Below are 13,506 nucleotides of genomic sequence, written 5' to 3' on the forward strand. Positions count from 1 at the left end.
GATTAAAGCTGCCTAGGGCTGGAGGAATTAGGGGGAAAACAGAAGGTGACTGCTAATGTACCAGGACTGGGTTCTCTATGGAGTGATGAAAATATTTTTTAAAAAATTGAGGTAATAACTGAACAACTCTGTGAATATACTAGAAAATGTTGAATTATACCTTTAAGAGGGTGAATTGTATGGTACATGAAAGATAACTCAAGTTGTTAAAAAAAAAAAAAAAAGGAATCTGGGTCTAGCATAAAATATAGGTAAGGCAAAGAGCACAAATAATTTTACCCAAGACAATAGTAAGTACTGGGGTATATTTACCTTCCTGTATTTTCATGCATGCCTAAATTATCTTAAAAAGCAAAGGGGGGGAAAAAAAAAAGCAAGGGGGGGGGGAACTGGAATTGATGTACTTTCGCATTTACTCATGCAGCAAAAACAAAACAGAAACCAATATTGCCTGAAAATTTTATAAATTTTTATTTTAAGAACTATGCTTTCCAATAAAGCAGATACTAGCCACAAATGGCTATTAGGCACTTAAAATGTGGCTAGTCTGAAATGAACTGAGATATGCTTTAAACTTTTATTGGTTGACTGACTGGCAAAATACACATAGAATTTACCATTTCAGCCATTTTTTGGGTACAGTTTAGCGGTATCACCATCACCACCATCCACCTTCAAAACCCTTCATCTTGCACAACCAAATCTCCATTAAACAATAACTCCCAATTTCTCCCCTCCCATCTGCATCTGGCAGCCACCATTCTACTTTGCCTCTATGATTGTGACTCTTTTAAGTACTTCATGTAAGTGCCATCAGATAGTACCTGTCTTTTTGTGACTACTTATTTTACTTAGCATAATGCCTTCAAGGTTTACCCAGTTCTAGCATTTTGTCAGATTTCCGTTCCCTTTTAAGGCTGAACACTATTCCATTCTATGTGTACATCGCATTTATCCATTCACCTGCTGATGGACACTTGTTCCAGATTTCAGCTACTGTGAGTAACACTGCTATGAACGTGGGTGTACAAGTAACTCTGCTGCTGGATCACATGGTAATTCTATGTTTCCTTAGCGGTTCTACCATTTATATTTCCAACAGTGCAGTGTTCCAATTTCTTCACATCCTCACCAGCAGCTTTTTTTTTTTTTGTCTTTTTAGGGCCACACCTGCAGCATGTGGAAGTCCCCAGGCTCAGGGTCGAATGGGAACTGTAGCTGCCGGCCTACACCACAGCCACAGCAACATGGGATCCAAGTCTGTGACCTACACTGCAGCTCACAACAATGCTAGATCCTTAATTCACTGTGTGAGGCCAGGGATCGAACCCCCTTCCTCATGGATACTAGTCGGGTTCATTACTGTTAAGCCGCCACGGGAACTCCAGTTTTCTTTTTTTTTTTTTTTTTGATAGTAGCCAGCTTAATGGGTGTAAGGTAGATTTTCACTGTAGCTTTAATTTGCATTTCCCTAATGATGAGTGACACTGAGCATCTTTTCATGTGCTTACTAGCCATTTATCTATCTTCTTTGGAGAAATGTCTATTGACGTCCTTTGTCCATTTGAAATATACTGCCTTTTTTTTTTTTTTAAATGGCCACACCCATAGCATATGGATTAGTTTTGGGATTAAATGTGACCTATATTGGGGTGATGCAGATTCTTTAACCCACTGTGCTGGGCTTGGGGAATCGAACCCATACCTCTGCAGCAACCCAAGCTGCCATAGTGGGAACTCTGAGATATGCTTTTAAGTATAAAATATACTTGGGATTTCCAAGGCTTAGTATGAAAAAATGCAAAATGTCTCATAGCCTTTCAAAAACAGACTACATGTTGAGACAATACTTTGAGTATACTGGATTAAAAATTATTAAAAATATCACTTGTCATTTTTTAAAAAGCGGCCACTGGAAACATAAAACAGATTATTCGAAGATATTATACTAAGCAAAATAAGCCAGTCACAAAAGGACAAATACTATCAATTACGACATTTATAAAATCAATTACCAATTACTAAAATTATAATCACACTGACTTAAAAATTTTTTTCCTTTGCCTTCTTAGGCCTCACCTGTGGCATATGGAAGTTCCCAGGCTAGGGCACTGAATGGGAGCTGCAGCTGACAGCCTATGCCACAGCCACAGTAAAGCCATACCTGAGCCTTATCTGTGACCTATGCCGCAGCTCGCAGCAACACAGGATCCTTAATCCACTGAGTAAGGCCAGGGATCGAACCTACATCCTCATGGATCCTAGTCAGGTTCTTAACCTGCTGAGCCACAAGGGGAACTCCTTAAAAGCTTTATTTTAGGAGTTCCCATCGTGGCACAGCAGAAACGAATCCAACTAGGAACCATGAGGTTGTGGGTTTGATCCCTGGCCTCGCTCAGTGGGTTAAGGATACAGTGTTGCTGTGAGTTGTGGCGTAGGTCACATACATGGCTCAGATCATGCGAGGCTGTGGCTGTGGCTATGGCCAGTAGCTGTAGCTCCGATTCGACCCCTAGCCTGGGAACCTCCATATGCCGTGGGTGTAGCCCTAAAAAGCAAAATAAAAAAGTCTTAATTTGTTTTAAATACTCATCATAGGTGATCTCAAGAGATTTAGTAAAATATGAACTGAAAGTATAATAGATACAATTGGTAAAAAGGTATTTATATTTGTAAACTACAATTACTATGAATCATTTTTCAGCAGAGACTTTCCTGATCTCAAATGATAGGCTAAACTGAACCCTTAAAATAGCAGGACAAGGATGTTATCTCACTATTCAAGGCGAAGAAGGTCCATTAAAAGTACCCTGTTTTTTTCCCCCCCGATACAGCTCTGGTATCTTCATCAGTGGCTAGAACATAGCAAGTACTCAGTAAGTGTAAAATCAATAAACAGTCCCTGCCTACAAAGGGTTTATAGAGATGAAACCCCATAAGTATACACAGGAAAAGAGGCAATGTGTCAGATGTGTCACAAGCTAAATATTCTGAGGCTTCTTAACAGGGACAGTTCATTCTCGGCAGGGGCGGTTAGGAGAAGGTGTAAGTAACTGTTGAGCTGGGGCCACTAAAGTTAAGTGGAGAATCTGCATTCACTGCAAAAAAAATAAAAAATAAAAAATAAAAATAAAAAAACTGCTGGCATAGTTCCAGAAGTGGAGAGGCAAGGAGTTTACGTTAAGCTTCTGAGTAGTAATCAACAAGGCGGGAAGGTAGACTGGGGATAGGACGGAGACTGTGAGTTGAAGCCTGAGTGCTGTCATGTCTGGTAGGCACTGAGGCGATGCTGCAGGTACTGAAGTAGAGAAGCCATGCAATTCTAATGGCACTTGGAAAGAATTAATCTGGTTGCATTCAGCAGGGCCCATTAAAAAAAGGTCTAGATTAAGTAGAAGAGTGGATACCAGATGTAGCCATTGTCAGAATCAGCTGAGGGAGCTGACACCCATTCTAGACCTACCTATTCAATCTGAAAGGTTGGCAAAATAGCCAGAGCCTTAGGTATAAGGTAACAAGACAATGAAGTGACAGCAAAATGAAGAGGGGGAAAAAGTTCAACTATGAAGCCTGAAACTGACATTAAAATTTGTGTTTTCCATTAAGACTACAGTGGTTTCATGGACAAAAATTTAGCTTACCTATCAGCCACATATAAACATTTTTTCCCCCGTAACTTCAAACTTATTACAAACTTATTAAACTTATTATTATTATTCAAACTTATTAAACTAAGTATGGTGACATAAAGATTTCCCCTGTTAGAAAGGTGGTACAATGTAGTGACAAAGAATATAGCTCTAGAGCTGGAGAGATCTGTGTTTAAATCCCTGCTCTGCCGCTTACTAGCTTTGAGCCTCTAAAAACGTTACTTCACCTCTGGAGGTCTGTTTCCTATGGACACTGTTCAAATGTCAGAAGTTTTTTTATCATTACCTCGAAACAGATCAGACATAAGAACAATCACTTTGAAAATTACGAGTTCATAGCAGCATACAATCTTTTAAAAAGCATGGACTATTACTATTTCTGAAAATCAGATGTAGTTGCCATACCTGTTCCTGTACACGTTATAATGTGCATTGATACTTACACACAATAGTGTTTTTATACAATCCTTCACATTTGTGTGAGCCATTCATACTATTAGAGTTAGCATATGACTTAATTTTACAAGCTCGGTGGCATTTATAGTGGTTAGGCAACAGAACATTCATAAATAGCCAAAATGAACCTATAAGTGACTTAGAAATAAAAGGTGTGATCTAGATTTTGTTTATTAAACATAGACATATGAAATTTGAGTTGTCTTTTGAGAAGACTTTCAGATGAAAAGACAAGCGCATACAACTAGGAACTGTTATTATTGGCTGCTGCTTGTCCTATTTCGAGTATTTCGATTTCAGACAAGAACCCCAGCTGTGACCTCCAGAATTTTGAGAACACCAACGGTTTTCAGGATGTGCTTCTCAGAAAGTGCTAACTTATAAGATATACATACTGATGGAGAAGATGACACTTGAGGGACAACATGAAAGCTGACCCTTTATCAATTTTATATAGTAGAGTTCACACATAAAACTATTTGAAAGGGGAAAAGATGCCTCATTGCTTAAAAAAGAAAAAAAATGATGGAGAATATCTCTAATATCCCAATCTAGCTTTAAGGAGAATGTACGATGGAGGCATTTCCCAATTTACTCCGTTTTAAAACGCTTCCCAGCGGGGCAGGACCACAGCGGGGAGTCGAATATGCTGCCTGTATACGAACTCCAGAGGCTTGGAGACGCTTGCTGGCAATACAGGTGGACAACCTGGCCTGAGAGAAACGTGAAACAGGGAAATCAACTAATTAACAATCAGGCCTAAGAAGATATCAGATATACCCATTTATAATCATTCCAGAAGCATCTAAATGGTCTTCACATCTAAATGGCCTAAGATAAAAAAAAGGTAGGTTGTTTTCAATCCTTTAAGAAGTTTTCCATGTTTTATCAAAGCTACTCAAAACAATTTCCCCATAGTATTGGAAAGTGAATTTTTCCCACCATTCTTGAAAAACAGAATACACAATTTATTTGAATCACTTCTTATGCTTTTCTAAACTATCTTCTAAAGCCAAGGCCTAGCAAAAGCATTATTATTCTTAGAGAGGTTTTGCCGCTTGATGGTTCAATCCTTACACTTTCTGCATAGAAGTTTTACTTATATTTTTCTTGTTTTTTAAGTATAACTGATCTCAAACCAGGATTCTAAGTATCCCCTGCATTAGGACACACCCAGTCTCAGTTCTCTTTCACAAGAGCAAGAATTCTGTTAGCTTAAAAGTATAATACCAATTTAACAGTTTAATAAATTCTATCGTATTTCCACCAGATAGAAGTTTCTTCAGATAAACCATGTTTCAAAAGAGACCTCTCATACAGGTTCTCAGTTACTATCGGTTCCCACCAGAAAAGGAAAGCTTTACAGATTTTCAAAGGAAGCACCGGTTTCCACAAGCTCTTAAATGGAGCATAGAGGGTTCAAAAAAGACAGAAAAGGCAAAAGAGCAAAAGATAGCAATTATCTGTCTAAGCAAATATAACCACTCAAAGGAGAGAAGGAACAAGACTGCCCTAAACCGAAACACTGGGAAAAGCAATGGACCATAAACAAACCTTCTTTTTAGATCTTTATACAGCCAACCTCAAACCTGATACAGTAGCTACTTCAACTAATTACCATCAGCACAATTTCTGCTGTAAAGAAGCTAGTGTAGCCCACGGGATCCGTGAATGTTAGCTGACATACAAGCACTATGAAGTTATGAAGCACTCATTTGAGCCCTCATTAGGCAAACAGTTCACAGGAGCACCATAAAAGCCTGTGCTCCAAACACGGACCTGAGAACCAGCCCTGACATAGACCCTGGCTCACTTTAATCACTGCATGTGATAGCGCCTTCATTTCCCTACTTGTGAAACAAGGAAAGAATTGAGAATGGTTTATAAAGTGCTTAGAAAATGAAAAAGACCCACCATCAATATTACTTTATAACACTATAAAGGCCAGCAAGGGAGCCTTTACACTTACAGCTCATCCTTAATAAAGGCATCAACCAAGTCAAGAGAAGTGACACATAAACACAACCCAAAGCTAAGTGACTTAATTACAAATCTATACCCTTATTGGAGAGGGATTTAGGATGTGGAAGAATTCATTTTTAACTCTAAGGGATGGTCACTGAAGGAGTCTCTTAGAAATTATGTGCATGTTTTTTTCAGGTATGCCACAGTTGTGGCAAATGTTCAGGACAGTCTGCCCTTGATAATGCTACTGAGTCTTTTTTATGCTCTTTTAATTTCTAAACCTTTATTTCTGGAACAATAGTAAAATTTTCGAGATAATCAGAATTTCTCTATCTGCTGTCTTGTAATTAAATAATCACTAAAACCAAGGAGACTAGGAGTTCCCTTGCAGTGCAATAGACTGAGCATCTGGCACTGTCACTGCAGCAGCTCTGGTCACTGCTGTGGTGCAGGTTTGATCCTTGGCCCTGGAACTTCCACATGCCATGGGTGCAGCCAAAAAACAAAACAAACCAAACACCAACAAGGCTTCAAAGTGTGCCTCAAAGAACTAATGGCAGAGGACAGGAACGTATACATGGAGACAAAAGAGCCCAGAACTGAAATAGTGAAGAGAATTTCGCATTTTACATTTATTAAAAATGTGTACCCCAATCAAAACTCACTATATACATATAAACACATACACATAAGCAAATCCCCATATAATTAGGTTGATAAATACACCCCAATTTGAGAAGCCTGATAATATGTAGAGCCTTGTCCTTCCAGGAAAGCAGAATATGGACTCTCATTTAAGCTGACCCCTAAACTGGCAGATGTTAAAGGTAGGTCACAACCAAAAGAAAGGTATAAGGGATACCAAGACACTAAGAGAACACAATCATCCTTCCCCTCATTTTTAGGGCCACATCTGGGCATATTCAAGTTCCCAGGCTAGGGGTCGAATAAGAGCTGCAGCTGCTGGCCTACACCACAGCCACAGCAGGGATCTGGGTCATGTCTGCGAACTAGGCCACAGCTCAAGGCAGCACTGGATCCTTAACCCACTGAGCAAGGCCAGAGATCAAACACACATTCTCATGGATACTAGTCAGGTTTGTTACCGCTGAGCCAAGACGGGAACACCCCCTCACTTTCTAATTAACAGAATCAGGCAAAGAAACAACAACAACAAAAAAACCTATGAAGTCATATGGAATTATCACTACTCATGCAGGGCTAAACATGGGTGGCTTCTCCTGTAAAGTGTCTCAATGATCAAGGTGGAAAGCACCGTGTAAATAAAAAACAGATTCTGCATTTAAATATTAATTCAGTTAGTGTGGGCCTTTGGTTCATATGCTTGAAATGCCAAGTTTCCAAACTAACAACATATAATGTATAACTAATCATGATGCAAATCAGCAAAATATGGCATTTGCTCCAGACTTAATACCACAAGTTCTTACAAAACTAGAGGAGGAAAAATTTTCTAAGTTTATGTGATGCTAATAATACACCAAGCTCTGTGAATCTAACTATAATTAAACTATTTACATAGGAGAGCAACATTTTTCTAAATGTTCATGCCTCTTAGGCAAGTAAATGAAAGTTACACTCTTGTGGAAAGTATTTTACCTTCTGGAAGACATAACAGACTTTACGACATTCTTTAAAAGTGAAAGTCCTTTGGAAGTCTTGGTTGAACAAGTAGCTCATTACAACGATACGGGGCACCTTGGTGTAAACTACAAATTCTTGACTTAGAAAACAAGAATTTCAAAAAGTTTTTGGTTGTACTTTCACTTCACTTTAAAAAAAGTTTATCTATGATTTAAACAGGTTATCTAAAACAAACGAATGAGCCCTGACATTTAACTGGTATTTTTCCCCTGCGCTTAAACGTACTGTTACCAAACATTATCTCCAATATTTGGATTTACTTGTATTTAATATCATTTCAATGCTAAAAACCTGAACCGTACTTTATGTGTATATACCCACCCACCCCTTAAAGAACTCAATCTGCCAAGTTCTATTACAACTTAATGCAATTTTGTTATTTATGCATGGACTGCAAAAGAAAAAAATACTATTTCAATTCTCAAGTTTTTATCTCTTCCCTACCCAAGTATTGATCCATACTTGCTCCTTTACAACAGAACAGCTTTATCTTCCTTATTAAACTGTAATTTTCACAATTAAATGTGTAGTCAGAAGGTGCACATCATATTAAATAAACTACCAGGTTGCTAAATATTTAAAATTTCAAAATACTGAGAATTACTTTCAGTACTTCCTAAAATTTATTAGTTACAATTTACCACATAGTATATATCTAACATAATTATGCTTTTAGCAATCAAATATAAATAATAAGTGCATGTATGTTACACATAAAAATCAAAAGCCATTTTTACTTGATAAAACCCTACTGATCGTTTATTTGGGAGCATGAACATGGCCATGGAAAGGTTTGTTCTCGTCGAGAATGCTCAAGGTTTTGAGAGGCTTAGCAACTCTTGAGACTGGGCCATCAAACTAACAGTGATCCAGAACTTAACACTTAGTATATTTCAATATGGTGACTTTTTATTTTTAATTTAAATAGTATTAGAATTTTTCCTGAACTCTAGTTTAAAGGAAAAAAGGGAAATTTAACAAATTCACAGAGGGTATGTTTACAACCAATGACTTTCAGAATAAGCAGGAACAGGGGTCTTTATAGATTCACAGCCCAAACTCTACTTTTTACACAGAGACTATAGAATCATAAAGCAAAGATTTAGTCAGTTCAAAGTATAGCAGCCTCTAGTAAGGCAGTGTTAGGAAATTTTCAACAAGGGCCAAGACAAAGAAAGACACTACTTAATGTTCAATTAAACAGAATACCCATTCTCCACCCTCTAGTGAATTGAGGCTTTTTAACGAACCCTCACAGTTTACCAAAATTCCAGCCTTCAAGCCCAATAGTTTTTTTTTTTTTTTTCATGCCACAATCAGGAAATCTTTGAAACTGCAGAATATATGCTTTTTAGGGGCTCACAGCAAGTATTCCTGTAGAGGGAAAATGGCTATTACCACTAAGGACATCAGATAACACTGTATCTTAAGTATAATTTACTAAATTAAACAAAAGCCCCTTCACAAACTTCACCTCAAATACATCCTCAAAGAAGAAATGATATTCAAATTACTTAAAAACTTGAGTAACTGTATCAAAAACAAATTCAGGTCAAAATTACATCTGTTTACCAAATACTAAGTAGTATTTAAAAATTACAAATAACACCATTTAGTTTATAATCTGATTCTTGTAACTACTAAAAAAGTTGTGAAAGCAATATAGTTAAGTCTCTAATGGAACCAAGCCACCTCCTTTTCACTAACCAAAATGTTACTTGGTAGCAAAGTGTCCAATGTAAATTCTCCCTTAAGCACCAACTGGTTAACTATGTATCAAAGAATACCCCATTCATTTCCCCAGGAATTTAACTCAGTGTATCTTTATAACATACTTGCAACAAAATCTTAAAAGTACCCTTGAGTAGCAACAATCACTGTCAATCTGCAGTAGCAAGTACATTTTCATGGAAAGGCCTGTTCTGATCAGAGAATCTTTTAAGATTTTTAAAAGACTGGCAACTCTTTTGAGTTTGGGTCATCAAAATAACAGTAACTGAATACGTAACATACTTTAAACACAAGAGTGCAGAATATTAGCAACTTAAAAAAAATTTTTTTTCTCTGAAACCACAAGTAATTTCTCTGTTCAGAACCCACGTCTGCAACCAGCTCCAACCAACCAGCTCTAACCGGTTCCTAGAGGAATGCGGTTAGGCTGAAATTTTGGAAGTGCTGGCTTTGGTGGTGACCAAAGAGGAAGAAGTCTCTGGCTTCCCTGTTGCTGCAGTTCCCACCCTCCAAAATGAATATACCCACCGGTGTGAATTGACAATGTGGTCCAAAGAGCAAGGCAGGAACGGAGTCCAGATCCTCAAAATGGTAGTACAGGGCATAACCACTAGGCCACCTATCAGTTCAGTACAAAAAGTACAACCCTGTGCATCATGGTGCAAAAGCTGGGGCCTAGGTTTCGCATTGTGCATCTCACACCTATGGAAATAACAAGAGGAGTAAAATCTATAGAAATCAACACACCCTAAAAAGTTGGGTGCTCACAGAAGACTGGTGTCAACAATTTTGCAAAGGTGGTTGGCTGCTGAGATAATAAATGGCAATTACAAGTCCAAAGTAGGCAAGAAACGAAATTTTACAATCAACCCTGTTGAGTTTGACAACAAAGAACTCAACATGGGCTTGATGTTTACCAACAAGTCTTTGCAAATCATGACACTCATCTACATGCTTATGCAAATTACTACCCCACTAAAATCTAACATCCCTCAAGAAGGACTCCTAACTCTCAAAGAGTTGAAAAGATTGGGGCCATGAAGAGGGATGTAATCAGCAATACCCCAAGCCCTTTACTCTCAGGTTTTAAACCTCCCCTTTTACCATCTGACCTTGGAAAGATATAGTAACACATTCAAAGCTTAAGTTGGAAGAATTTCAGAGAGAAGGGAAAATCTGTGTACCAAGAATGTGCCAAGGTGATTCGTCAAGAACAAACGTGGACTGTCTAAGGGTCAACAGTTTTGACCCTTAGACTCTAAAATGCAAGGTAGATTCTTTAAGAGAAATAAAATCACTGCTCTTGACTCACTTGATCCTTCACCATGTTGCTGTCAGCTCACCAACTAGGAGTGTGAGTGTCTTGCTGGGTCCATTTTCCCATGGTCTGTAGAAGGCGCTGTGAAGCACATCCTGTTCTAGCTCTGGGGCCCTTCCCCCCTCTGCAGCCTTACCCAGTGCAGGGAATGCGCCCCCTACTGACTCCAACACTCACTGCCTTTAGCCGACTTGGCTGCGGTGCATTTTGGGTGGGGGCTGGTATTTTCTTCATGGCCATAAACCAGAAGCAACAATGCAGATTTATAAAGAAACTGTATCAAGCTAGAAGACTCCCCCCCCCCATTTTGAAGGTTCAAGACACTGGCATAAGAAGCATCAGGGAAAGGAACTGGGTGTGTGGGGATGGACAGCATTAAAATGGCAAACACAGGAAACAGTTTGGTTTTTCCCCTCCTAAGCCTTTGTCTGAGAAATGGGGTTAGGGCAAGAACTGTCCAGAGGAATTGGGAAATGCAAGAACATCAAGAAGACTTAGTGTGGGTATGAGTGTGGGTACGTGTGTGGCTAAAAAGAATGTGAGACCTTAGCGCTTGGTCTTGGGCAGAAGAGGAAGAGAAGCAATCGCGCCTTTTCCAAGCAGACAGGCATCCAGGTTGGGGGGGAGGGGAAGGCAGGCAGGCAGCCCAGAGGAAAGAGGTGAATAAAAGGGTGCTCAAAGAACTACTCCCCATTCATTGCACTGAAAAAAAAAAAAATCTTTCGCAGCTTTCCGGATTTCCATTTTTTACCATCTTATTGCAAAGTTGGGGCTCAGAATGCTCGCAAGAGGTTGTGCTGACCAGGCAGCTGCAGTTGAGAAAACGGGGTGGCGGAGGGCTCCGTGGTCAGGATAGGAGGGGAGCTGGCACGTTAGGGAGGGAAGATTGCACAGGGGAAGCAAAGACTTTCACTCCCTGCCATGCATGCTCCCCGCCCCCCCGCTCCCCCCCCACTAAAGGTGGGTAGACCTGGCAGAAGGCTCGTCCCAGGCACTGGGGGTATGCGTGGGGTGCTCGTTTGCGGGGGGGGGGAGGGGGGAGAAAAGGATTAGTTCCAAGGATGGGAGAAGCTCGGTTCTTGCTGGGGGCGGGGTGGAGGGAGATGCCACTAGCTGCAAAAGCTCCGGTGGCTGGGCAGGCTGCTGGCCTTCGCGGACTCACGGGGCGGGGGAGGGGGGTCGGGCTGCAGGAGGAGGCGCCCGGACCCCGGGGCAGAGCCCGAGTAGCGGTCCGCGCCGGGGCGGCCGCTCCTTGAGCACCGGAGTGTGCAAAAGAGCGTGTGCGGCCAGAGAACTGGCAGTCTAAACAACAATGCGCCCGCGGGGCCGGCGGCGGGAGCCGCGCGGGCGAAGGGTCGGGAGCAGGGCCGGGCCGCGCGGGTCGGCGCCGGGCTTACCTTGACTCGGCCTCGAGGCGCGCGCGGGGCCGGCGTGCTCCGGGGCCGGGCGGCGGCGGCGGGCGGATGGCGGCGGCACGGCGCTGGCGGCGGCGAGGGCGCGCCCGGGGCCTCGTCGCGCTCCGGCTCGGCGGGCTCCGGCTCGCGCCGCGGCCGCGGCTGCTGCCGGGGGGCGCGGCGGGCGCAGCAGAGCGGCGGGCGGCGGCGGCGGCGCGAGCGGCTCCCTCCAGTCCCCGCGCGGGCGGCGGCGGCGGCGGCGTCGTCGAGCGGTGCAGACAAAGGAGGGGCGGAGGGAGGAGACGGAGGGTGTGGGAGAGGCGGCTTCACCGGCGCGGGCAGGCGGGTGGCGGCGGCGGCCGCGCTCCTCTCGCTCCTCAGCAGCGGGGACCGAGAGAGGGAGCTGTGTCTGAGGAGACGCCAAAATCCCCCTTAGCGCTGCCCGCGGGAGGGGGAGGGGGCACAAGATGGCGGCGGCCGGGGGGGCGGGAGTTCAGTTCATGGATCCCGGCGGGCGGCGGAGGGGAGACCGGGCCGACGGAGGCGGCGGAGGCAACGAGCGGGGGAGGGGGCTGATCCCGCGTCTCCCCTCGGCAGACAATACAAGCGCCTCGGAGCGAGTCCCCGAACCTGCCCTAGCCAAAATGGCGGCCGAGAAAGAGCGGAAGTGACGTAAGAACTCATTAGCATAAGAGGACTCATTGTCCAGCTAAGTGGGGGGGGGCAGTGGGGGACAGTACCCCTACCCCCATGTCCCCCAGAGACAACTCTTACTCTCACCTGTGCTTGCACCTAACTTTTTCTGAAGGAGGGTGGCATCAACACCCCCATCCCCGCCTAAGGGAAATTATATAATCCCCACTGAGGGGGAGCTCTCGCGAGAACCAAGAGGATTTGCCATTGACCCACTAGGAGGCGCCGCGGATAATGGCCGCAGTGCGCTTCCATGGCCCGTGTGCAAGGCGGGCGCCTTCCTCTGGCCACAGCGCTGGCGGCGGAGGCACCAGCAGCGGGCCGCAGCACGCCCTGCACTCAGTCAGGTGGCCGTGCTGGAGATCCCTGCGCGGGCCCAGCTGGGCCTGGACTACATCAGGCGGGAGGGGGCGTGCGGGCGGCCCCGAGGCTCCACGTGCTGGGAAGCCCGCGCTCTCAGGGGCTGGGCAACAGTGGGGAAGGGCAGGGACGCCTCCTGCCTTAAATGAGGTGTGAGGGCCTCGTGCTTCACACATCACCTTGAGATGAGACACAACCCCATGGATGCTTGACCCCTTCCTGGTAGGGTGGGCTACTGGATGGACAGGCCTGCGTTTTACAGAAGGCCAGCTGT

The 13,506-nt window shown here is 43.2% G+C and overlaps 1 protein-coding gene and 1 long non-coding RNA gene across 3 annotated transcripts in view; one reads left to right on the plus strand and one right to left on the minus strand.

Moving 5' to 3' along the window:
* ADNP (activity dependent neuroprotector homeobox) overlaps positions 1–12,823 on the minus strand; it is a 33,076-nt gene extending 20,253 nt beyond the window's left edge. The window contains exon 1 of one of the 2 annotated variants that reach the window (NM_001123071.1): positions 12,183–12,823. The gene's annotated coding sequence lies outside the window, so the exon portion shown is untranslated. Of the gene's footprint in view, positions 1–9,995; positions 10,170–12,182 lie in introns of those variants that run through there. The other variant, XM_021077204.2, reaches the window with a different exon arrangement.
* LOC146395372 (uncharacterized) lies at positions 1,140–4,747 on the plus strand. Its single transcript, XR_014832597.1, has 2 exons — positions 1,140–2,094; positions 2,547–4,747. It is a non-coding gene; the product is annotated as an uncharacterized LOC146395372 (long non-coding RNA).
* Positions 12,824–13,506: the final 683 nt, after the last annotated feature.

The sequence above is a fragment of the Sus scrofa genome, chromosome 17, assembly GCF_054392235.1.
Source record: "Sus scrofa isolate SSC_HxYL_T2T_F1_AM1 chromosome 17, Sscrofa_HxYL_maternal_Yorkshire_Landrace_v2.0, whole genome shotgun sequence".
NCBI classification, from domain to species: domain Eukaryota; kingdom Metazoa; phylum Chordata; class Mammalia; order Artiodactyla; family Suidae; genus Sus; species Sus scrofa.